Source organism: Lithobates pipiens, unplaced genomic scaffold (genome assembly GCF_037356315.1).
Source record: "Lithobates pipiens isolate NorthernLeopardFrog02 unplaced genomic scaffold, aLitPip1_a1.2 Scaffold_22, whole genome shotgun sequence".
Classification (NCBI taxonomy): Eukaryota; Metazoa; Chordata; class Amphibia; order Anura; family Ranidae; genus Lithobates; species Lithobates pipiens.
The window spans coordinates 90,680,456-90,705,704 of NW_027507784.1; the positions used below are offsets into that span (position 1 = coordinate 90,680,456).

Genomic DNA, 25,249 nt, shown 5'->3' on the forward strand with positions numbered 1-25,249 from the left:
ATTTCTCACACACAGCATATGCATACTTCCAATTACACCCCAAAATACATTCTGCTACTCCTCCCGAGTATATGGCGATACCACATGTGTGGGACTTTTCCACAGCCTGGCCACACAGAGAGGTCCAACATGCAGGGAGCACCACTAGGGGTTCTAGGAGCATAAAATTACACCTCTAATTTCCGAACCACCTATTACATTTGTGAAGGCCCTGGAGCCCCAGGACAGTGTTACTACCCACAAAATTACCCAATTTTGGAAAGCAGACACCCAAATGTCTATTATATGAGGCATAATGAGTCTTTTGAATGGTTAATTTTTTTCCAAAAGTCTTAGGAAAATGTAGAAAGAAAATTAAAACTTGTTTTTTTTTCTTACACAAAGTGGTCAGTTTATAAGATATTTCTAACTCAAAACATGTATATAGCAAAAATGACACCTCAAAATACATTGTGCTACTCCTCCAGAGTATGGCGATACCACATGTATGTGACTTTTACACAGCCTGGCCACACAGAGAGGTCCAACATGCAGGGAGCACCATCAGGGGTTCTAGGAGCATAAATTACACATCTCATTTCATTCCTACCGATCACACTTTTGAAGTTCTAGGAGTACCAGGACAGTGGAATTACCCACAAAATGACCCCATTTTGGAAAGCAAACACCCCAACATATATTCTATGAGGCATGGGCTGCAGGTAGGTACTCGGGTACTCTGTTGGGCTGGTGACAGGTACTCGGGCACGCCGATGGCCTGGTGACAGGTACTCGGGTAATCTGATGGGCTACAGATAGGTATTCGGGCACTCTGATGGGCTGTGACAGGTACTCAGGTACTCGTGTACTCAGATGGAGTGTGACAGGTACTCGGGTACTCAGATGAACTGTGACTGGTACCTGGGTACTCAGATGGACTGTGACTGGTACTCGGGACTCGGATGGACTGTGACAGGTACCTGGGTACTCGGATGGACTGTGACAGGTACCTGGGTACTCAGATGGACTGCGACAGGTACTCAGATGGACTGCGACAGGTACCTGGGTACTCAGATGGACTGCGACAGGTACTCAGATGAACTGTGACAGACACTCAGATATACTGCGATGGGTACTCAGGTAATCAGATGGGCTGTGACAGGTACTTAGGTACTTGGGTACTCAAATGGGCTGTGACAGGTACTCAGGTACTCAGATGGGCTGTGACAGGTACTCAGGTACTTGGGTACTCAGGTGGGCTGTGACAGGGACTTCGGGTACTCAGATGGACTGTGACAGGTTCTCAGGTACTTTGATGGGTGGTGACAGGTACTCTTTATGGGGGGGGGGCAATCAGTATGTTTTGGTGTGTACTGTAAGCGGTAACATATCGTTACCGCAATCTCCTTCTCACACACGTTCGGTGTGCGAGGAGGAGAACCCGGTAACATCTCGTTACCACCGTTTGTTTACATTCTGTGACCGGCTATGATTGGACACAGCCAGTCACATGGTAAAGAGCCAATTTCATTGGCTCTTTACTGTGATAGGGGTTGGGCTGTGTCAGGGTGACAAGCCGCATCCCCGATTGCAGCTCTGTGCGCGCCCTAGGGGTGTGCACGAGCGCCGTGCATGTGGGCAATGCATGTGACCGTCTGTGATTGGACACAGTCGGTCACATGGTAAAGAGCCATTTGTTATTGGCTCTTTACCCGGATCAGGGATGGGCTGTGTCCGAGGGACACACCTCATCCACGATCGCCACTCTGAGGGCCTCCGGGGGCCCGCAGAAGCGGCGAGATACTGAGGATGTCATATGACGCCCGCCCACGACGGGAGATCCCATCTGCGGACATCATATGACTATAGCCCGGTATTGAAGTGGTTAATAAAGGTACAACATTTAGCAACTCACATGGTTGATGCTATTCGGCTGCTAGCAGGGCGGTTTTAACTCCCGCTAGCGGCCGAAAATGGTTAAAGCGGCGCTTTGCTGGCGGTATAGCCGCGTTGCCCTATTGATTTCAATGGGTAGGAGCGGTTTAGGAGCGAATACACCACACCAAAGATGCTGCTAGCAGGACTTTTTTTTTACCGCCCTGCCAGCGCACCGATCCATTTCACACTGGAGTGAAAGGAGACGCTTTTTTCAGGCGCTAGACAGGTGCTATTTTTAGACCCCTTTCACACTGGGGGCATTTTGCAGGAGCTATAGTGTTGAAAATAACTCCTGTAAAGCTCCCTAAAACAGCTGCTCCATGCACTCCACTGGTGGGGCGTCAGGAAAAGTCCTGCCAGCAGCTTCTTTGGAGCGGTGAACTCGCCGCCACTCCCCATTGAAATCAATGGGGCAGAGCTGCTATACCACCGCCAAAACGCTTAAAACCGCCGATAAAACGACAGTAAATTGGCGCTAAAATTGCGCCGCTTAACTGCTGACGCACAGTGTGAAAGGGGTTTTAAAGTAACGCAGTACCATATCGCAAAAAATGGCCTGGTCAGGAAGGGGAGTAAACCTTCCAGAGCTGAAGTGGTTAAAGAAAGCTGTAGCTTAATAAATATTTTAGTATTGTCATTTTTATTAAAGATTCAGCAAAATACAAAGTACAAAACAACAGTAATTGGTGGGGGTTAGCGGGCATGCGCGCACACTTGCAGAGTACAGCGTTGCTGTAACTGACAATTGCGCGGTCGTGTGACGCTGTACCCAAACAACATTTTTGTCCTTTTTTTCTCCCCCATAGAGCTTTCATTTGGTGGTATTTGATCACCTCTGCGGTTTTTATTTTTTGTGCTAAAATGGATCAACAATTTTGAAAAAGAAAAAAGCAATATTTTTTACTTTTTGCTATAATTATCTCCCCAAAAAATAAAATAAAAAATGTCTTCCTCAGTTTAGGCCGATATATATTATTTTACATATTTTTTAAAAATAAGTAAAATCGAAATGAGTGTATGTGTGTGTGTATATATATATATATATATATATATATATATATATATATATATATATATACACACACACATACACACACACACACACACTGACAGAATGGATATCTTCTTTTTGAGTAACTGCACTGGATTATACTCACTGTGGAACCTAAGGGGTTAATCCTCTGCATTGTGTAAAAAGGCTGTTTTCTCTGATCCTCCCCTTCTTTCACTGTCCCCAATCCATCTGCTGACAGAACAGAGCCTTGAGGGCACTCTGCACATGCTTAGTTTGGTGTGTATTGCTACAGGTTTTTTTTTTTTTTTTATTTAGGAAATTTCGATTTAGTTTTAGTCTTAGTCTTGGAACTAAAACTAAAATGCCATTTTAGTCCTATTTTAGTCTTCTGCAATTGTTTTAGTTTTAGTCGTATTTAGTCTACTAAATCTCCAGTACATTTTAGTCGACTAAAATGTCCTACGTTTTAGTCGACTAAAATCTCAAATACATTTTATAGTCGACTAAAACTAATTTTAGCCATCTGAAATCTAATGGGTGTAATTAAATTGTAATGCATTAGTTAACAATTCTCTACAATTTCCAAACTCATTATATACTGCTAAAGTGAAAAATCTCATTTAACCACTTAAGGCCCGGACCATTTAGCAGCTAAAGGACCAGGCCCCTTTTTGCGATTCGGCACTGCGTCGCTTTAACTCACAATTGTGCAAACGTGCGACGTGGCTCCAACGCTATAAACAAAAATAGAGCGAAATTTAGGAAAAAAATGCATTATTTTTTACTTTTTGCTATAATAAATATCCCCAAACAATATATATAAAAAAAACATTGTTTTTCCTCAGTTGAGGCCGATGCGTATTCTTCTACATTTTTTTTTTCTACAAAAAATATTGCAATAAGCGCTTATTGGTTGGTTTGCGCAAAAGTTATAGCGTCTACAAAAATAGGGGATAGTTTTATGGCATTTTTATTAATAATTTTTTTTTTTTACTAGTAATGGCAGCGATTTTTATTGTGACTGCTACATTATGGAGGGCACATCGGACAATTTTGACAAATTTTTGGGACCACTGGCATTAATACAGCGATCAGTGCAATTAAAAATGCACTGATTACTGTAAAAATGTCACTGGCAGTGAAGGAGGTTAACCACTAGAGGGCAGTGTAGGGGTTAAGTGTGTGTGTTTTTTTTTTTACTGTTGGGGGGTGTGGCTTGGTGTCTGACATCACTGATCGTCTTTCCCTATAACAGGGAACAGACGATCAGTGACAGCCACACTAGGAAGCATGAGGAGAGGTTTGTTTACACAGACCTCTCCTCGTTCTTCAGCTCTGTGACCCGATCGTGGGCCAGCGGCGGCGATCGGATACGTGGGTCCCGTGGCCACGGTCACGGAGCTGGGCACTTAAAGGGCAACGTACCTGTACGTGCTTGTGCCCAGCCGTGCCATTTTGCCGACGTATATATCGGCGTGGGGCCGTCCTAAAGCAGTTAAGGTATTGGAGGTATGAACATGCACTATAGACCAGTGTTAATTTTGAAGTCAAATTTAAATTTAGTTTTAGTCTTTTGACTAAAATGCCATTTTAGTTTTAGTCGTATTTTAGTCATATTTTCGTAGACTAAAATAGTATTCATTTAGTCTCCTAAAATGTTTTCGTGGTTTTAGTTGACAAAATTAACACAGTCAGGGGTCATGCAGCCTCATAGGACAGTCAGAGAAGAATGAAAAAAACTCCTCCTACAAGCTTTAACCAGTGCTCGGCCAGGCACTGATAGAAGTCATAAGACTGCTGTACACTGCTGATGAGAAAAGGTATTTTACTAAAACAATTGCATTTCCATGTTCTGTGTACTATGGGAGACCAGATATAGTTAATGCAGGGTCCTGGGTTTAGTAAAACTTTAAAGGAGAAGGAACGAGCTTTGGGTACACTTCTCCTGTGGATCACACAACTGCAGTTCTTTCTGCACCTGTCTTGTGATCCGTTTTCAGCAGACAACTGGCTGAAGCCCACTGTTGGCTGATGCCGCAGAGCCAGTCCAAGCTCGGGAAAGATTGCGACCGTATGGTTGGGATTCGCACACATGCCTGGACCAACACCTGGCTCAGTCTCTCAGCGAGCTACTGAGAACCTAAGTCAGCCACTCCCGCCCCCTCCACAGCCCAGCACTCCAGCAAGTGGGGGGGGGGGGGGCAGCGAGTCATTGACCGACAGTCACCCCGCTCTCTGTGGTTGTCAGTGTTAGAGCCGGCAGAGGACAATGCTGCATCCACCCAGGTAAGTACGATTACAAACAAATTCCCATATTTCTCTTTTAATACTTTCTGCAGTCTTCCCCTTTCGCAATAGAGGCTGTACTGTAGTAGACATCTGCAGAGAGGCCACTGCTTCTCTACAGTATTATCCATAACAGCCATTCATTGTATGGCATTGCATCTGTTCTTTGTGCAGTAGGCTGTAGTGCCATTCATTGTGAAAAGCACCCCAGCGCATTGTACAGTACAACCCAATGCACTGCAGTGCACCACAACACATACACTACACAATTCTACTGTACATTCTTGGCACTTTGTCTTGGCGTCGGGATGAATGAACTCTCGCACATGTGCAGGAGTTACATCAGTAGAAACAAATAAATGATGGCGCAATGTAGAGTTACAGACCCCTTTAAGAGTCCACATAAAAGTCCAATGGGTCCACAGCACCACACCGAATGGCTGTGGCTTCCCTAAGGATCTGAGCGAATCCTTCAATAGTCAGACTGGGGTCTGGGAAAAGGGGCATGCCCACGCCACGAAATGCGTAGCCATGCCCATTTTACATCATCACATCTGCCTTTGCCCATCATACTATCTAGAACCACTACATCAGCACTTCCCTGCACTACACGCTGGTTAACGGCCGCTCCTCGCGTTCACTCTGCAGTTCTGATATGGTTCCCTGCAGAGCTTCACATACTCTGTTCAGAAGCCCAGGAGGCACTTCCATGGAGGATGGTATGCCTGAAATTTACAACTACGTGAATGCAAATATGCACGTTTTTATCGATTTCAGAGTGGATTAAAAAAAAAAGAAGTGGATTTTTGGGATTTTTATCAAATTTATTTTAACCACTTAAGGACCGAGCCTCTTTTTGAGATTTGTTGGATAAAAGTTAAAAACAGTTTTTTTTTTTGCTAGAAAACTACTTAGAACCCCCAAACATACATTTTTTTTTCTAACACCCTAGAGAATAAAATGGTGGTCGTTGCAATACTTTCTGTCGCACCGTATTTGCGCAGTGGTCTTATAAGTGCACTTTTTTTGGGGGGGGGGAATACACTTTTTTAAATTAAAAAAATAAGACAACTGTAAAGTTTTTTTTATATTGTGAAAGATAATGTTACGGCAAGTAAATTGAAACCTAACATGTCACACTTCAAAATTGCGCCAGGAATGGCGACAAACTTTTACTGGATCCACTCACAGTCACGCCTAGTCCCGCCCTATGATGGACATAACACAGGGACTGGGCGTGACTGTGAGCCAAGCCGAGTACACTCGGCTACTCTCGGCTCCACTCAGGACTGCGAGAGGACCCAGAGCCGCTGAGAGCCTTCGAGATAAACAAAACTCTGTATCACGGTGGCGCCATTTTTCAACTTCAAGACTGCAATGACAAGGCTGCAAATGACACTGGGGCAAGGCTGCAGATGGACACCGATAAGGCTGAATGATGGGCATTTAAATGTAAGTTTTTTTTTTTCCTTAAAATTCCCTCCTAAACTTGGGGTGTGTGTTATATGCCAGCACGTGTTATACGCCAATAAATACGGTAATGTATAAAAGGTAGGGCCCGAAAGTGACTCAAGCCCAGGGGCCCCCACCATCCTAAGTCCTGCCCTGGGCGGCAGTGACATTTTGACATTGCTTCCGCTCTGCAATGGTATGGAGACAGGTAGGGGCCATCTTCCCCTCACTCGTCTTCATACCAAGCAAGGAGCAACATCCGATCGTCGGCGCCATCGGTGGAGGGCACAACCAATAAAAGTGATCTTGCGGTGAATCCACTGCAGAGTCCACTCTTATCGGAAAGCAGGCCACCGGCCGAAGAAGAGGATACCGGGTTAGGGCAGCTAGCTGCTGCCATTGCAACAATATTCCTCTTCTAACTTAGGAGGTATATCGGCGTGCCGTGGTCCGCAAGTGGTTAATAAAATGCTTTTGGAGTAAAAATCTATCTAAAGATAGTTTTCTATTTAAGATACATTAATCATTTTGTTTATTCAGCATGAAATGGAGCTTAGTTACTTTGCACGAGGCTGTATATTCTGCATTATTTACATTTTTGGTAAACTCATTCAGTGAATGCAAGCTGAGATAACACGCACTGCTTTGGTGCATTCACACAATTTCACAGTAACCATGAGATAAAAACCAAAGATCAGGAATATTCCTTTATCCAATTGTTTTGCAAATCTGTGTACACTACAAACTGTATGATTGAATCGGTTCTGATGTCTCTGTTTTACTAACCTGACAGCTTATTATTCTAAATAGGAAACCTTCATTTTGTTTACAAATATTAAGGATTCTAACTACCAGCAAGAATGAGTCCTTACATTTAAAGAGCACCTGTCATTTCAGATCCATCATGGCAGCGCCTGTTAGCGGGCATCCACTCACCTGCTGCCGCCACGTCCCTCGCCTTGTTGTGTCCCTGCCGCATCACCAGCCGTCCCATTAAAGTGAATGGGACTGTCGGCGAGTCAACAGCGGGTCAGAGGAGGAGCCGCTGAGGGACAGAGATGACAGTTGCTCTTTAAAAATTATGATTTAAAATCAAGCCTTTTTACTAGCAATTTAAATCAAATCCACCCTGATCGATTTTAATAAAACTGCTCCACTTAGACGATGGCGCTCTTTTGTTTATACATTGCAGGATCTGCGTCATTCTGCGCCGGTAAATCAAGGTGAGCGAAGACCCAGTACATGTTAGAACCTGGGATGAATTTACAAAGTTTAGTTCCGCTTTGTGTGTGAATAGGCCCCTGGTGAAATCCAGGTCATGCTGCCAGTGAAAACGTAACCCAATGTTAAACAAGAAGACACAAAACAGGAGCCGCCAAATACAAATAATGACTCTCTAATGAACAAATGAGAGCAAATAAGAGAAGTTCATTGTCAGTTTACATACCATTTAACCCTGTAAACACAATTGACTGGCAACCAATATGAATACAGCCAGTATAAAATAAAACTGTATTCATTACAGAAAGCAATATATATGCTGGCTCACTCCAATATACACCAAATATTACCAATACATGAATCAGGTACTTACTGGTATACAGGAACCTTCATCTAGCTAAACAGCAAATGACAATAATAATAGCTGGAAAAAAAATCACGGTCAGAATAGGAGAGAAGAAAGAGAGAGAATGCAGAAAATTCTACAAATCGAAATGAAAATCTCACAGGAAATGATATAGTGATCTCGAAAGTGAAAAGTATGAGGAGGAGGAGGAGGAGGAGGAGGAGGAGGAGGAGGAGGAGGTTTAACTGTAAACAGTTTTAGGACAATAATAAACTGAAACCAACTGGTGGCTATGAGCAACAGCTTCTCTTTGTTTTGTCCTAGCTACAAATGTATCAATAACCGATCAATTTTATATATATATATATATATATATATATATATATATATATAAATAAATTTTAAATTATATATATATATATATATATATATATATATATATATATATATATATATATATATATATATATATATATATATATATATATATATATATATATACACACACACACACACACACACACAGTATCTCACCCCCCCCCCCCTTTTTTTTTTATATTTTCTTCTATCTTTTCATGTGACAACACTGAAGAAATGACACTTGTCTACAATGTAAAGTAGTGAGTGTACAGCTTGTATAACAGTGTACATTTGATGTCCCCTCAAAATAACTCAACGCACAGCTATTAATGTCCAAACCCCTGGCAACAAAAGTGAGTACACCCCTAAGTGAAAATGCCAAAATTGGGACCAAAATGTCATATATTATTTTGTGTGGCCACCATTATTTCCAGCGCTGCCTTAACCCTCTAGGGCAGTGATTCTCAACCAGGGTTCCTCCAAAGGTCGCTAGGGGTTCCTTCAGCATTGGGCAATTTCTGTCTCTCAGATAAGTTCTCACTGACTCCATTGATCTTTTTAGCTCTCTGTAAGGAGGTAATTCTTTCCAATGACCACAAATGTGAGGACCATTCCTCTCACTGACCATCACACTAATGTATCATGAGTTGTAGATTTCTCATTTTTACCAGGGGTTCCCCGAGACCAGAGAACTATTTCAAGGGTTCCTCTGAAGAAAAGGTTGAGAAAGGCAGCTCTTGGGCATGGAGGTCACCAGAGCTTCACAGGTTGCCACTGGAGTCCTCTTCCACTCCTCCATGATGACATCACAGAGCTGGTGGATGTTGGAGACCTTGCGCTCCTCCATCTTGGGTTTGAGGATGCCCCACAGATGCTCAATAGGGTTTAGGTCTGGAGACATGCTTGGCCAGTCCATCACCTTTACCCTCAGCTTCTTTAGCAAGGCAGTGGTCGTTTTGGAGGTGTGTTTGGGGTGGTTATGTTGGAATACTGCCCTGTGGCCCAGTCTACGAAGGGAGGGGATCAGGCCCTGCTTCAGTATGTCACAGTACATGTTGGCATTCATCATGGTTCCCTCAATGATCTGTAGCTCCCCAGTGTCGGCAGCACTCATGCAGCCCCAGACCATGACACTCCCGCCACACTTGTCTTTGTACTCCTCACCTGGTTGCCACCACACACGCTTGACACCATCTAAACCAAATAAGTTTATCTTGGTCTCATCTGATGACAGGACATGGTTCCAGTAATCCATGTCCTTAGTCTGCTTGTTTTCAGCAAACTGTTTGTGGGCTTTCTTGTGCATCATCTTTAGAAGAGGCTTCCTTCTGGGATGACAGCCATGCAGACCAATTTGATGCAGTGTGCGGCGTATGGTCTGAGCACTGATAGGCTGACCCCCCACCCCTTCAACCTCTGCAGCAATGCTGGCAGCACTCATACGTCTATTTCCCAAAGACAACCTCTGGATATGACGCTGAGCACGTGCACTCAACTTCTTTGGTCGACCATGGCGAGGCCTGTTCTGAGTGGAACCTGTCCTGTTAGACCGCTGTATGGTCTTGGCCAATGTTCTGCAGCTCAGTTTCAGGGTCTTGGCAATCTTCTTATAGCCTAGGTCTAGGACATCTTTATATGAAGCAACAACTCTTTTTTTCAGATACTCAGAGTTCTTTGCTGTGAGGTGCCATGTTGAACTTTCATCGACCAGTATGAGAGAGTGAGAGCGATGACACCACATTTAACACACCTGAGACCTTGTAACACTAACGAAACACATGACACCGAGGAGGGAAAATGGCTAATTGGGCCCAATTTGGAAATTTTCACTTAGGGGTGTACTCACTTTTGTTGCCAGTGGTTTAGACGACATTATTGGCTGTGTGTTATGAGGGGACAGCAAATTTACACTGTTATACAAGCTGTACACTCACTACATTGTAGCAAAGTGTAATTTCTTTAGTGTTGTCACATGAAAAGATATAACATATTTACAAAAATGTGAGGAGTGTACTCACTTTTGTGAGATACTGTGCGTTACAGCCTTAGGGCTCATTCACACGGACGGGTCCGTGTACGGAGCCTGCTCTGCTCAGTAAAGGCGGGACACTTTTTACTATAAAGCATTCCCTACATGAAGACAAAAAATGTCCCAGTATTTGTATCACTCCCTCACCTCTATAAATACTTCAGAGTTCTAGCTCGATCCTGTGCTGTGCCCCAGTACTGCAGTGCTGATCTCCTCACAGGATTAAGTGAGAGCGGCAGAAGCCATTGGCTCCTGCTGCTGTCAATCAAACCCTGTGGGGAGGGAGCATGGAAGTAGGACTAAGCTCCACGGTGTGTGTCTATAGACACCCACATACATAGCCTGGCTTGGGAGCGAACCAACAGGTGCGCCCCCATAAGAAGTAGCTTCCTATGGTTGCTCGCTGAAAAGAGGAGGAGCCTGGGAGCTTGGAGGGTCGGGGCTACTCTGTGCATTACTATTGCACAGAGCAGGTAAGCATTAACAGGTTTATTATTTAAATAAAAAAATAAAAAAAAAACACACACACACACACACCTTAAAAACTTTACAATGACTGTAAGGCCGCGTACACACGCGGGGACTGTTCGCTCAACTTTGTCCGTCAAACAGTTTTAGCGGACAGTCCGCTCAAAATTAGCATGGACGGACTTGGCCACACACGACGAACGAACAGTCCGCTGAAACCGTGCGCGATGACGTGAACGGCACGTACGACGGGACTAGAAAACGACGTCCTATACACTGCAATGCAAACTTCGGCGTGTAAATCCTTTCTGAGCATGCGCGGAACTTAGTTTGACGAACAAGCCTACACACGAGGGGACTGTTCGCTGAAACAAAGTTTCAGTGGACAGTTTTTCGGAATTTCCGAAAAACTTTGTTCAGCAGACTGTCCGCTGAAACTGTCCGCTGAAAGCCCACACACGAGCGGACTGTCCGCCGAAACACTGTTCAGCGGACAAAGTTGAGCGAACAGTCCCCGCGTGTGTACGCGGCCTAACCACTTCAACATGGGGCACTTTTACCCCCTTTCTGCTCAGGCCAATTTTCAGTTTCAGCACTGTCTCAATTGGAATGACAATTGTGCGGTCATGCGACATTGTACCTATGTGAAATTTGTATCTTTTTTTCCCCACAAATAGAGATTTATTTTGGTGGTATTTAATCACCTCTGGCTTTTTTTATTTTTTGCACTAAAATAAAAAAAGACAAAAAATTTTGAAAAAAAAATTAAGTTTTTCTTTGTTTCTGTTATAAAACATTGTAAATAAGTACGTTTTCTCCTTCACTGATGAGGAGGCAACAATATGCAGCACTGATATAGAAAAAGGAAAATGGTAGCACACCACAGTGAAGTCAAAATCTTGAAAAGTTTTATTGTTGCCAAGCCAGACAGATGTACGGGGACATAGTTGACGCATTTCACAAAAATCGCTCGCTCATGTGAAACGCGTCAACCATGTCCCTGTGCATCTGACTGGCTTGGCAACAATAAAACTTTCAAGATTTTGACTTCACTGTGGTGTGCTACCATTTTCCTTTTCTATATTGCTTTGGTGGCGAGCTGGGGTGAGCACCCGCAGCAGTCAATTACTTACTGATTGCCTGAGCAGTGTATATTTTGTGGTTGCATAGATGGTTCTGATGAGGAGACACTGGCAGGCCTGGCAGCATTTATGGGCACTGATTGGCATCACATGTGGGTACAGGTGGGCACTGATTGGCATTACTGGCAAGCACAGGTGGAGCACCGATGGGCATTGCTGATGGGTCTGCGCTGATTATCAGCACAGACCCCCCCCCCCTGCCTGGAAAGCCGATGATCGGCTCTCCTATACCCGCGCCCTGTCAGCGCAAATGGAGGAAGGTAAACAGCACTTCCTGGTTACCATGTGATCAAACACAGCTTGGTAAATAGCCTACGTCATAGGCTCTTTACCTAGATTGGAGATGTGGTGTATCAGAGCGACACACGGCACCACCGATCGCAATGCACCCAGCGAGCGGTTTATTCTGCTGGACGTCATAGGACACCCAGTCAGGATAACTGATCACCGCTGCGGCCATCATTCTGCTACCGGCCGGGCGGCATGTGGTTTAAGGTATCATTTAGCAAGTGTCATCTCTGTCCATTCAGTGAACATCCATCAGTCTTAGTATTTTTAAATGGCAAGAATAAAAAAAAAAAAAAAAAAAAAAAAAAACACATTTGTATTGTAACAATTAGAACTAAACTGTAAAAAAAAAAAAAAAAAAAAAAAAAGATATTCCAAAAGGGAAATCTACACATAAAGTATAAAAAAAAATAAAAAAATTATCTGTTGGCCTCCAGTTACCAAACTAAGTTACATTTTTATTCATCTTATAGCTCATACACACTATAAGAAAAATCGAGGGAACATTTTTGTGTACGCAACTTTCTACAGTCGATTCCGACCTTCTGAACGGAGGAAGGAATAAGCTCCAAAAATTTTCTCGTACAGGAACAAAACAAAGGGATTTTAGTTTAACCCCTTGCCGACCGGCCCACGCCGATATACGCTGGTAAAAGGGCACAAACAGGCATATTAACGTATCTGTACATTGCCCTTTAAAACGGGGCATTGTGGGCGCGTAAGCCGATACGAGCTCCGTGAGTGTGATCGTGGGTCCCGCGGACTCGACGTCCAAGGGGATACCCGCGATCGTTTCACAGAGAGGAAGAACGGGGAAATGCTAATGTAAACAAGCATTTCCCCGTTCTGCCTAGTGACAGGACACTGATCACAGCTCCCTGTAATTGGGAGCAGTGATCAGTGTCATGACAAATATATAGCCCATCCCCCCCACAGTTAGAACACATCCCTAGGACACACTTAACCCCTGCAGCACCCCCTACTGGTTAACCCCTTCACTGCTAGTCACATTTAAACAGTGATCAGTGCACGTTTAATTGCTTTGATCGCTGTATAAATGTGAATGGTCCCAAAGCAGTCACGATAAAAATCGCAGATCGCCGTCATTACTAGTAAAAAATAAATAAAAAAAATTATTATTAATAAAAATGCCATAAAACTATCTCCTATTTTGTAGACGCTATAGCTTTTGCGCAAACCAATAAATGCTTATTGTGATTTTTTTTTACCAAAAATGTGTGGAAGAAGAATACGTATTCACCTAAACTGAGGGAAAAAACATTTTTATATATTTTGTGGGGATATTGTAGCAAAAAGTAAAAAATATTGCGTTTTTTTTTTTTTTTAAAAAGTGTCTCTCTTTATTTGTTTATACAATAAAAAGCGCAGAGGTGATCAAATACCACCAAAATAAAGCTCTATTTGTGGGGGGAAAAAAAAGGGGGATGTCAATTATGTTTGGGAGCAACGTTGCACGACCGCGCAATTGTCTGTTAAAGCCACGCAGTGCCGAATCGCAAAAAACACTCTGGTCTTTGGCCAGCCAAATGGTCCAGGGCTGAATTGGTTTATATGTACCATTTCGTAAAATTTTCATACAAGAAAAAGCAGAAACGAAAGACTGTGCATGATCAGAAACAATAAAAAAAAACAAAAAAAAAAAAAAAAGCTTTTGTCGTACGAGAATTTTCAGACAAATTTTGTTTTAAATCGATTTGCTGTGAAACAACAAGAAAAAAAATAATTGTAAGATCGTTTGTCGGATTTTCTTATAGTGTGTACCCCACTTTAGAGAATAAAGCAGATGTCAGACTGCAACATCCGTATCTTTCTTTATTTGCCCCATTTATGACACAATGGGGGTGATTTACTAAAACTGGAGTGCGCAAAATCTGGTGCAGCTGTGCATGGCAGCCAATCGGCTTCCAGGTTTTTTTGGCAAGTTAGAAGCCGCTTGGCTACCCTGCACAGCTGCACCAGATTCTGAACATGCTGCATTTTTCCTGCACTGGAACGCATAGTAAACGCATCAAAAATGCAACGGAATGCCTGCCCACATAGTACAGTGTAAAATAAACAAAAAACAGGAAAAAATAAAAATAAAAAAAAAAGAAGAAGAAAATTAGCACCTGGAGTGCATCTGGAAGCGCATAAAAAAAAATGCACCGCAAAACGCCAACTTGTTAAAAACAAGCATGCAGAAACACATCCGGAATGGATCTGCGTTTTTGTGGTGTGAACCAACCCTTAGTATTATTCAGACCTGAAGGAATGAATGACATGTGCACTTACATGTAGTGGCTGATCCCAGAATCCAGGTGGATTACTTTCCTGTACCATGACTCTGGAGGCTTATTAAACCTTTACCATCCATTAGCTTCTTAATGTTATCACCGGCTTTAAAGGCTGTTCCTGCAGAAATGAAAAATGGAAAGACTTTTAGCAAACAGGATGCATCAAATGGTTTTTGCTGCTTGTGTGCCACCAGGGAGATTTCCCTTCACTTCTTATCTCAGAGACACAGAACAGGATTAAGAGGAAATCTCTGAAAAGCAAGGGAATATCCCCCGATGTCACCAGCACAGGTGTCCCCACCATGGGAAGATGGCAGCCCAGAAGCAGAGAGGCCTGATGGGAGCATTGATGGAGTGAAGTTCCTCTGCTGATTGGGGAGGTTTAGCTCAGACTCAGCAGGGGGTGTGCCAAAACTCTGGAGAGAGACCACTGCTTCCACAAGAACAAGAGTCCCATCCTGCAGCATACTAGCAGGCGATGACTTTACTATTGAGGCTTTGTCTACTTTCTAATGAAAACAAACCGCACACCTTTCTGTTTTGATGCTCCTGGAATACATTTAGCGGATTCGGTTCACACCGTTGCGACTTTGAATCCGACATGCCGACGCGACTTCATCACGGCTTGCATGCAACTTCTTTAACCACTTCAGCCCCAGAAGATTTACCCTCCCTTCATGACCAGGCCATTTTTTGTTATACGGCAATGCGCTACTTTAACTGACAATTGCATGGTCGTGCGACGCGGTACCCATGAAAAAAAGAATTCAATTTATGTCCCTTTTTTTCCCCACAAATAGACTTTCTTTTGGTATTTGATCGCCTCTGCGGTTTTTATTTTTTACACCAAAAACAAAATAAGACCGACAATTGTAAAAAAAAATTTAAAAAATTAAAAAAAAAACATACAAAAAAAACAAAACACTTTTTTACTTTCTGCTATAAAACATATCCAATAATAATAATAATAATAATAAAAAAAAAACTTATTTTCTTTATAAATATAGGCCAATATGTTTTCTGCTACATACTTTTGGTAAAAAAATAAACAAAATCACAATAAGAGTATATTGATTGGTTTGCGCAAAAGTTATAGCGTCTACAAACGTTGGGATATTTTTATTCAATTTTTTATTCAATTTTTTTTTACTAGTAATGGCGGCAATCCGAGCTATTTAGCAGGACTGCAACATTGCGGCGGAGAAAAATCGGACCCGAAGTGATTTTTTTTGGGGACCAGTGACACTAATCCAGTGATCAGTGCTAAAAATATGCACTGTTACTGTACAAATGACACTGGCAGGAAAGGGGTTAACATCAGGGGCGATCAAAGGGTTAGTTGTGCTTCTAGGGAGCGCTTGCTAACTGTGTGGGGGGAGGGGCTCTGACTGGATGAAGACGGAGATCCGTGTTCCTGCTTAGCAGGAACACAAGATCGCCATCTTCTTTCCAGTTAGAACGGCAATCTGCCTTGTTTACTTCTCTGGGGAAAGATTGCGGGTGGCCGACGGAAATCGGGTCTGCCGGACCCACCGATTCGAAGCCCCTGTGTCCAATCAGCGCGTGCGCCACCCATTGGCTAGTGCATGAAATGACGTACAGGTACTAGGGATGAGCTCAGGCGTGTTCGCATGCTCCATGCGCAGAGCCCCCCAGGAAGTCGGCGCAGCGCTGCGCTAATCACAGGCAGTGAGACATTTCCTGATCTCTGCAGCCGCGCATCGGGGCAATGTCTCACTGCCTGTGATTAGAGCAGTGCTGCGCCGACTTCCTGGGGGGGGGGGGCTCTGCACGTGCACCATGCGAACACGTCTGAGCTCATCCTTAACAGGTACATGATTTTGCACAATAGAGTCAACCTGCTGTAGTAAATATGCGGTAGGCAAGTGTATAAAAAGGCATGAAAATTCTCATATGAGAAAATATAAATTCAAAAGTGATGTCATGTATTGTGTTGTATTTTTGGAGGACGACATCTGTACTGAATAAATAAAATCGTACTATCTGGATCTAGTATGGTATGGGGAAAGAAATTCGTATTTGTCCCGTCGGACAAAAGCTGCATAGGAACTGGCTATTGAACTTCATTTTTCTGGGCTCCTCGTACGTCACTGCGTTCTTGACGTACGGAAATTCCGACATTTGTGTGACCGTGTGTATGCAAGACAAGTTTGAGCCAACATCCGTCGAAAAAAAAAAAAAACATAGATTTTATTGTCGGAATGTGCGGTTGTGTGTACGCGGCATTATTGTGAACACCCCCCACCCACTGCGCTGCCTCTGCAGCTAAAAAGGTGCGGTTTTACTTCCACCCCACCAAACCCAACCGCATGTGTGAATGAACCCTCGATGAATGTCAGACTCGCCACCTTACAAATATAACCCTTTAAGTCCCAGAAAACACGAACAAACCAAAAAGTAACCCGCCCAAAGATACAGCTTTCGTTATACACGTGTTCAGTGCTGAAATGCAGGGAGAAAATGTAAAATCCGGAGACAGACTCCGCAAACCAGAGAGAGATCAGGAAACCATATAGAGACCCCACAGTGACACTCACCCTTTATAGATTGCTCTCCTCTGATCACTTCTCTTCCTACATGGCAGCAATACTCTGGTGGCTGGAGCTGGGGAAAATGAAACTGACATGTAACAAACACTGAGTCATAGCAATTGTGTGGCTGTAAACATCACTGAGCACTCTGATAACAATGGAGCCACCCACACATGGGGCTGTCCCCATACCACTTTAAGACCGAGTACAAGTACCAATACTTTTTTCCCCCAAGTACTTGCCGATACTGATACTTTTTTTTTTTTAATGTCATGTGACAGTTTGACTATTGGGCACTGATAGGTGGCAATGACTGATGGCTGGCACTGACTAATAGGTGGCATTTATGGGCACCGATAGATGGCACTGACAGGCAGCACTTATGGGCAGGCCCTGAAATGCAGCAATAAATGACATGAGAGGAAAGGATATATTTTGCAATGCTATGCTGCGACGCCCATCTTGGTACACCTTGCACTCAGCCGTAGTAAGCCCCCGTTCACACGGTCGGAAATTCCGAGCACAAAATCCGTCGGAAAACGAGACCAAAGCTATTGGCTACTAGCCTGAACGTAGTCCCGTCGTAACGAACGTCATCATGTTCCGAACGATCGGATTTTCCGACAACTTTGTCCGACCGTTCGGAACATGATGACGTTCGTTACGACGGGACTACGTTCAGGCTAGTAGCCAATAGCTTCGGTCTCGTACTTTGATCTGAGCATGCGTGGCACTTTGTCCGATCAGAATTCTCTACAAGTGATCGGACAAAGTCCAATTGGATCATGTTGTCGGAAATTTTTAGATCCAGCTCTCAAACTTTGTTGGTCAGACAGTCCGATGGAAAAAGTCAGATGGAGCCCACACGGTCAGATTATCCGTCAACAAGGTCCGATCGGACATTTTTGTGTACAAGGGCTAACAGTGTTAATTTAGTCGACTAAAACAATTGAGATGACTAAACTACGGCTAAAACTAAAATGGCATTTAAGTCAAAAGACTTAAATGGGACTAAAAACTAAAATGGAATTTTAGTCAAAAGACTAAAACTAAATTGAAATTTGACTTCAAAATGAACACTGGCCTTTAGTGCATGTTCATACCTCTAACCCAAAAATAATAACAGATGAGATTTTTCACTCCAGCAGTATATAATGAGTTTGGAAATTGTAGAGAAATGTTAACTAATGTATTACAATTTTAATTACACCCATTCGATTTTAGACTACTAAAATGTACTGGAGATTTTAGTCTAATAAAACGTAGGATATTTAGTTGACTAAAATGTACTGGAGATTTAGATGACTAAAACTAAAACTAAAACAATTCCAGAAGACTAAAATGGGACTAAAACTAAAACGCCATTTTAGTCCTAAGACTTAGCCCACGTACACATGGTCGGAGATTTTGGCAACCAAATCCGTCGGATTTTGTCCGTCGGATCTTGTCCTAAACTGTTGCATACACACGGTCGGACTAAGTTGTTGAAAAATCCGATCTTTCAGAACGTGATGACGTAATTTCGTTACGATGGGACTACATTCAGGCAAGTAGCCAATAGCTTTGATGTAGGAATTTGATCTGAGCATGCGTGGCACTTGGTCCGATCAAAATTCGCTACACATGATCGGAGTATGTCCGACCGGCCCAGTTGGTCGGGAAATATTTCCAACATGTTGGAAAATTGGGTTGGATGGATATTCTGACGGAATCAGTCCGATGCATACCACACACAGTCGGATTATCCGACGACATTGTCCGATAAGACTCATTCCGACGGATTCTCCGACCGTGTGTACAAGGGCTAAGACTAAAACGAAATCGAAATGTGCTGCCAAAATTAACACTACGCAGTAAGCAGCAGCGGACATCATATATGGGCTGGGTGTAACAAGATGTCCGCTGCTGGCTTACTGCAGCCTGAGTGCAGGGTGTACCAAGACGAGGGTCGATATGTCCAACCTGTGACGGCGACCAAATTTGACGGTTTCCAGTCACCGATCCCGCCAGCTTACGCAAGTTTTTTATTTATGAAACAAAAAAAAAAACACAAACACACCTTTAAAGGAAGTACACTGGTCACAGGCATGATGACACATTTATTTCAGATAATCTGTATCACATAAAATCCCAATACAATACATTTACGTTTTTGTTTTACGATTATGTGATAGACTTTTATGTGATAGACCAACACAAAGTTGCACATACCATAATTGTGAAGTGGAAGGAAAATGATAAATGGTTTTCCAAATTTTTTACAAATAAATATGTGAAAAGTGGGGGGTACATTTGTATAGTGACCCCCTGAGTCAATACTTTGTAGAACCTCCTTTCATTGCAATTACAGCCGCAAGTCTTTTTTGGGGATGTCTCTACCAGCTGTGCAAAATATCTCAAGCTCTGTCAGATTGGATGGAGAGCATCTGTGAACAACAATTTTCAAGTCTTGCCACAGACTTTCAATTGGATTTAGGTCTGAACTTTGGGCCATTCTAACTCATGAATATGCTTTGATCCAATCCAGGGGTCTCCAAACTATAGCCCTCCAATTGTTCAGGAACTAAAATTCCCATTATGCCTAGTCATGTCTGTAAATGTCAGAATTTTACAATGCCTCATGGGACATGTGGTTCCACAACAGCTGAAGGGCCGAAGTTTGGAGATCCCTTAATCTATTCCATTGCAGCTCTGGCTGTATGTTTCGGGTCGTTGTCCTGCTGGAAGGTGAACCTCCACCCCAGTCTCAAGTCTTTTGCAGACTCTAATGCCGCGTACACAGGGCAACAGCAAAGGTCTGACGGAACGAATCTGTGGGACAATTCGATTCGATTTTGTGTGGGCTCCATCAGACCTTTGCTGTCAAAATCTGACGGACTTTAGAAATAGAACATGTTTCAAATTTTTCGGTCGGAACTCCGCCAGACCCAGTTCCTATCGGACAAAAAACGACTCTAGGGCAGATATTGGCTTCCTTATTCTAGTCCGATCATACGTCATCATGTTCAAATCCATCGGACTTTGGTGTGATTGTGTGTGGCCAAGTCCGTTCATTCGGAAAGCCCGTCGGAACTCCGCCAAAAGTCAGTCGGCCCTATTCTGACGAAAAGTCCGGTCGTGTGTATGGGGCATTACAGGTTTTCTTCTAAAATTGCCCTGTATTTGACTCTATCCATCTTCCCATCAACTCTGACCAGCTTCCCTGTCCCTGCTGAAGAAAAGAATCTCTACATGATGCTGCCGCCACCATGTTTCACGGTGGGGATGGTGTGTTCCGGGTGATGTCCAGCGTTCGTTTTCCACCACACATAGCGTTTTGCCTTTAAACCAAAAAGTTTAATTTTTGGTCTCATCTGACCAGAGCACCTTCTTCCACATCTTTGCTGTGTCCTCCACATGACTTCTCGCAAACTGCAAACGGGACTTCTTTCAGCAATGGCTTTCTTCTTGCCACTCTACCATAAAAGGCCAGATTTGTGGAGAGCACGACTAATGCCGTGTACACACAACCGGACTTTGACGGACCTGGTCCGGCAGACAGTCCGATGGACTTTGCAGCTGAGGTCCGCCGGACTTTCAAACAAATGGACTTCCAAAAGTCAGATGGAGTCGAAACGTGATGACGTAGAATAAGGAAGTTCATAACTAGTAGCCAATAGCTGCCCTAGCGTCGGTTTTAGTCCGTCGGACTAGCACACAGACAACCGGATTTTTCGACCGGACTCGAATCCGCCTGAAAGATTTGAAACATGTTTTATTTCTAAGTCTGTCGGACTTTTGGGAAGAAAAAGTCCGCTGGAGCCCCACACACACGATTCAATTGTCCAACGGATTCAAGTCCACCGGAACAAGTCCGTTGAAAAGTCCAGGTCGTGTGTACGTGCCATTATAGTTGTCCTGTGGACAGATTCCAGATAAACTATCCACAGAGCCATACAGGATCCCTAACCTTTCACTACAGGCGATACTTTCATGGAAAGTTGGTGAGTGAGGGCACAGAAGGAAGGGGAGCACAGCACCTTCATCACCTTGTGATTTCATTGCACTTTAGACTATTATGGGACAGAATATTCACAGCACTGAGAGACTGCGGACATGATACCAGAGATGGTCAGAGACCGTGGACATGATAAAAGAGATGGTCAGAGACTGCGGACATGATACAAGAGATGGTCAGAGACCGCGGACATGATACAAGAGATGGTCAGAGACTGCGGACATGATACAAGAGATGGTCAGAGACTGCGGACATGATACAAGAGATGGTCAGAGACTGCGGACATGATACAAGAGATGGTCAGAGACCGCGGACATGATACAGGAGAGTTCCCTGAAAACTCATTTATTCAGGGAAGCCTATCCCACACCCACCTAACTGTCCCTGAGCCACCCCCATCAAATCATTCTCTGCAGCTATTACCTTTTGTACCACCACCCCCTCTCTTTAGAATGTAAGCTCTGCGAGCCGGGCCCTCCTGTACCTTTTGTATTGTACTGTAATTGTGTTGTCTCCCCTATACATTGTAAAGCACTGCGTAAACTGTTGGCACTATATAAATCGTTAATAATAAATAATAATGGTCAGAGACTGCGGACATGATACAGGAGATGGTCAGAGACTGCAGACATGATACAGGAGATGGTCAGAGACTGCGGACATGATACAGGAGATGGTCAGAGACTGCGGACATGATACAGGAGATGGTCAGAGACTGCGGACATGATACAGGAGATGGTCAGAGACTGCGGACATGATACAGGAGATGGTCAGAGACTGCGGACATGATACAGGAGATGGTCAGAGACTGCGGACATGATACAGGAGATGGTCAGAGACTGCGGACATGATACAGGAGATGGTGAGAGACTGCGGACTTGATACAGGAGATGGTCAGAGACTGCAGACATGATACAAGAGATAATCAGAGACTGCAGACATGATACTGGAGATGGTGAGAGACTGCAGACATGATACAAGAGATGGTCAGAGACTGCAGACATGATACAGGAGATGGTCAGAGACTGCAGACTTGATACAGGAGATGATCAGAGACTGCAGACATGATACAAGAGATGATCAGAGACTGCAGACATGATACTGGAGATGGTGAGAGACTGCAGACATGATACAAGAGATGGTCAGAGACTGCAGACATGATACAGGAGATGGTCAGAGACTGCAGACTTGATACAGGAGATGATCAGAGACTGCAGACATGATACAAGAGATGATCAGAGACTGCAGACATGATACTGGAGATGGTGAGAGACTGCAGACATGATACAAGAGATGGTCAGAGACTGCAGACATGATACAGGAGATGGTCGGAGACTGCAGACATGATACAAGAGATGATCAGAGACTGCAGACATGATACAAGAGATGGTCAGAGACTGAGTGCATGATACAGGAGATGGTCAGAGACTGCAGACTTGATACAAGAGATGATCAGAGACTGCAGACTTGATACAAGAGATGATCAGAGACTGCAGACATGATACAAGAGATGATCAGAGACTGCAGACATGATACTGTAGATGGTCAGAGACTGCAGACATGATACAGGAGATGGTCAGAGACTGCAGACTTGATACAAGAGATGGTCAGAGACTGAGGACATGATAATAGAGATGGCCAGAGACTGCAGACATGATACAGGAGATGGTCAAAGACTGCAGAAATGAGACATGATACAGGAGATGGTCAGAGACTGCAGACATGACACCATAGACTCAGCTGACATCAGTTGCGTCTTACACAGGCCATGAATGTTCTATGTATGGGGAGGGAGCTCAGTGCAGGTTGATCCCTATACACACACACAGAGAGATAAGTATTGTGTTTATGGCTGCTGTGAACTTCCCGGGAAATGTGTGAGTGTTGGTAACTATGCCCATGTGAGTGTACGGACACCCGGGGGGAGGAAGTATCCGTGTGTCAGCACATTCCTCCTCACCTTCTCTCCCGGGCTCAGTCTCTTCACACGGCCGCTCCTTGCCTCTCCCCTCAGCCCGGACTGACAGTCAGGAGCGACGGCCTGACTAACCAATCCGCAGGCGACCTGAGGGCTGGGGAGTCCTTTCCACCAACCACCAGAGAGGCTGCCATGGGGTGGCCAATGATGTTCCGCCGGGCGTGGCTTATGGTTTGTTTTGGGTCAGAGTTGAAGTAGACAGGCTGGGCGGGGCGGAAGTGAGGTCATTGACGCGGGAGCAAAGTGAAAGCTGAGTCGCATGTGAGCAGCATGGAGGGGGTGGGCGTGCCCGTGACGTCTGTATTACGTTATTTATATATTGTGTGCGCCTCGTCTACAATACAGGGGGATTGGGGCGGGGCGGGGCGGGGCGGGGCGGGGCGGGGTTTTCTGCAGGGCTGTGAGATGGGTCCTACCATATGCTGCACAGGGAGAGGGGGAACATAGCTCCCAACTGTCCCTGATTTGGAGAAATGTCCCACTGCCCCCCCCTCATTTGTCCTACATTTTGGTCTGATCTATATAGATGTATATAAAATGCACTTTTTATCTTTCAAAAAGTGTTTCCCAGAGCTAAACTCTTCATCCAGTTTCTAAATTGCTGCATTTGTTCATTTAAAAGCCAATATAAAGGAATAGTAGTCGTAAAAAAAAAACAAAAAAAAACTTGTGGATTTAATTAACCTTTTTTTTGGTTAATTCTCCTTTAACCACTTCAGCCCCGGACCATTTGGCTCTGCAAAATGATCAGGCCACTTTTTGCGATTCGGCACTGCGTCGCTCTAACTGACAATAGCGCGGTCGTGCGACGTGACTCCCACACAAAATTGACGTCCTTTTTTTTCCCACTTATAGAGATTTCTTTTGGTGGTATTTGATCTCCTCTGCGGGTTTTTATTTTTTGCGCCATAAACAAAAAAAAGCGACAAAACGCATTATTTTTTACTTTTTGCTATAATAAATAGCCCCAAAAAATATTTTAAAAAACATTTCTATACCTCAGTTTAGGCCGATATGTTTTCTTCTACATATTTTTGGTAAACAATATCGCAATAAGCTTTTATTGGTTTGCACAAAAGTTATAGCGTCTACAAAATAGGGGATATTTTTATGGAATTTTTATTAATATATATTTTTTTTTTTACTAGTAATGGTGGAGATCAGCGATTTATTTATTATTACTATTTTTTTTTTTAAAAAATTTTAATCGTGGCGGCGACATGGCGGACACGTAGGACACTTTTGACTTTATTTTGGGACCATTCACATTTATACAGCGATCAGTGCGATTAAAAATGCATTGATTACTATGTAAATGTCACTGGCAGTGAAGGGGTTAACCAGGAGGGAGTGCTGTAGGGGTTAAGTGAGTCCTAGGGAGTGTTTCTAACTGTGTGGGGGGAGGGGCTATGTGTGACACATCACTGATCACCGCTCCCGATTACAGGGAGTGGTGATCAGTCTCCTGTCACTAGGCAGAATGGGGAGATGCTGGTTTACATCAGCATTTCCTCGTTCTTCCTCACCGTGAGACAATCGGAGCCCGCAGCGGGCATGCACGTCCACAAGCTATGTCTTAAAGGGCAACGTACAGGTACGTTAATATGTCTGTACGTGCCCTTCTGCCGACCTATATCGGCGTGAGCCGATCGGCAAGCGGTTAACCACATGCCGACCGGGCCATAGCCGGAAGACAGCTACAGTGCTGTCGGCTTATTCTGGAAGAGCGTCCATGGTAGGGTTGCCACCTTTTCTTCAAGTCAAACCCGAACACTTTAGCGGCGCACAGAATTATTCTTTTTTTTTTTTTGTTATATAAACTATACATATATTTTGCTATTAAATAGCATTTCTAATCAGTTCTCCTTTTACATTTGAACTCGCAGAGTTCCCTTTCACTGTAA

General features: G+C 43.8%; 1 protein-coding gene across 3 annotated transcripts in view; it reads right to left on the reverse strand.

Annotated features, from left to right (window-relative positions):
- The window catches only part of ATG9A (autophagy related 9A), a 70,896-nt gene extending 47,447 nt beyond the window's left edge, over positions 1-23,449 (reverse strand). Inside the window, exons 1-3 of one of the 3 annotated variants that reach the window (XM_077447873.1) lie at positions 23,328-23,449; positions 17,377-17,443; positions 14,817-14,936 (exon numbers count right to left, since the gene is read on the reverse strand). The gene's annotated coding sequence lies outside the window, so the exon portion shown is untranslated. Of the gene's footprint in view, positions 1-8,264; positions 8,397-14,816; positions 14,937-17,376; positions 17,444-23,327 lie in introns of those variants that run through there. The other 2 variants (XM_077447874.1, XM_077447875.1) reach the window with 2 other exon arrangements.
- Between the last annotated feature and the right edge of the window lie 1,800 nt (positions 23,450-25,249).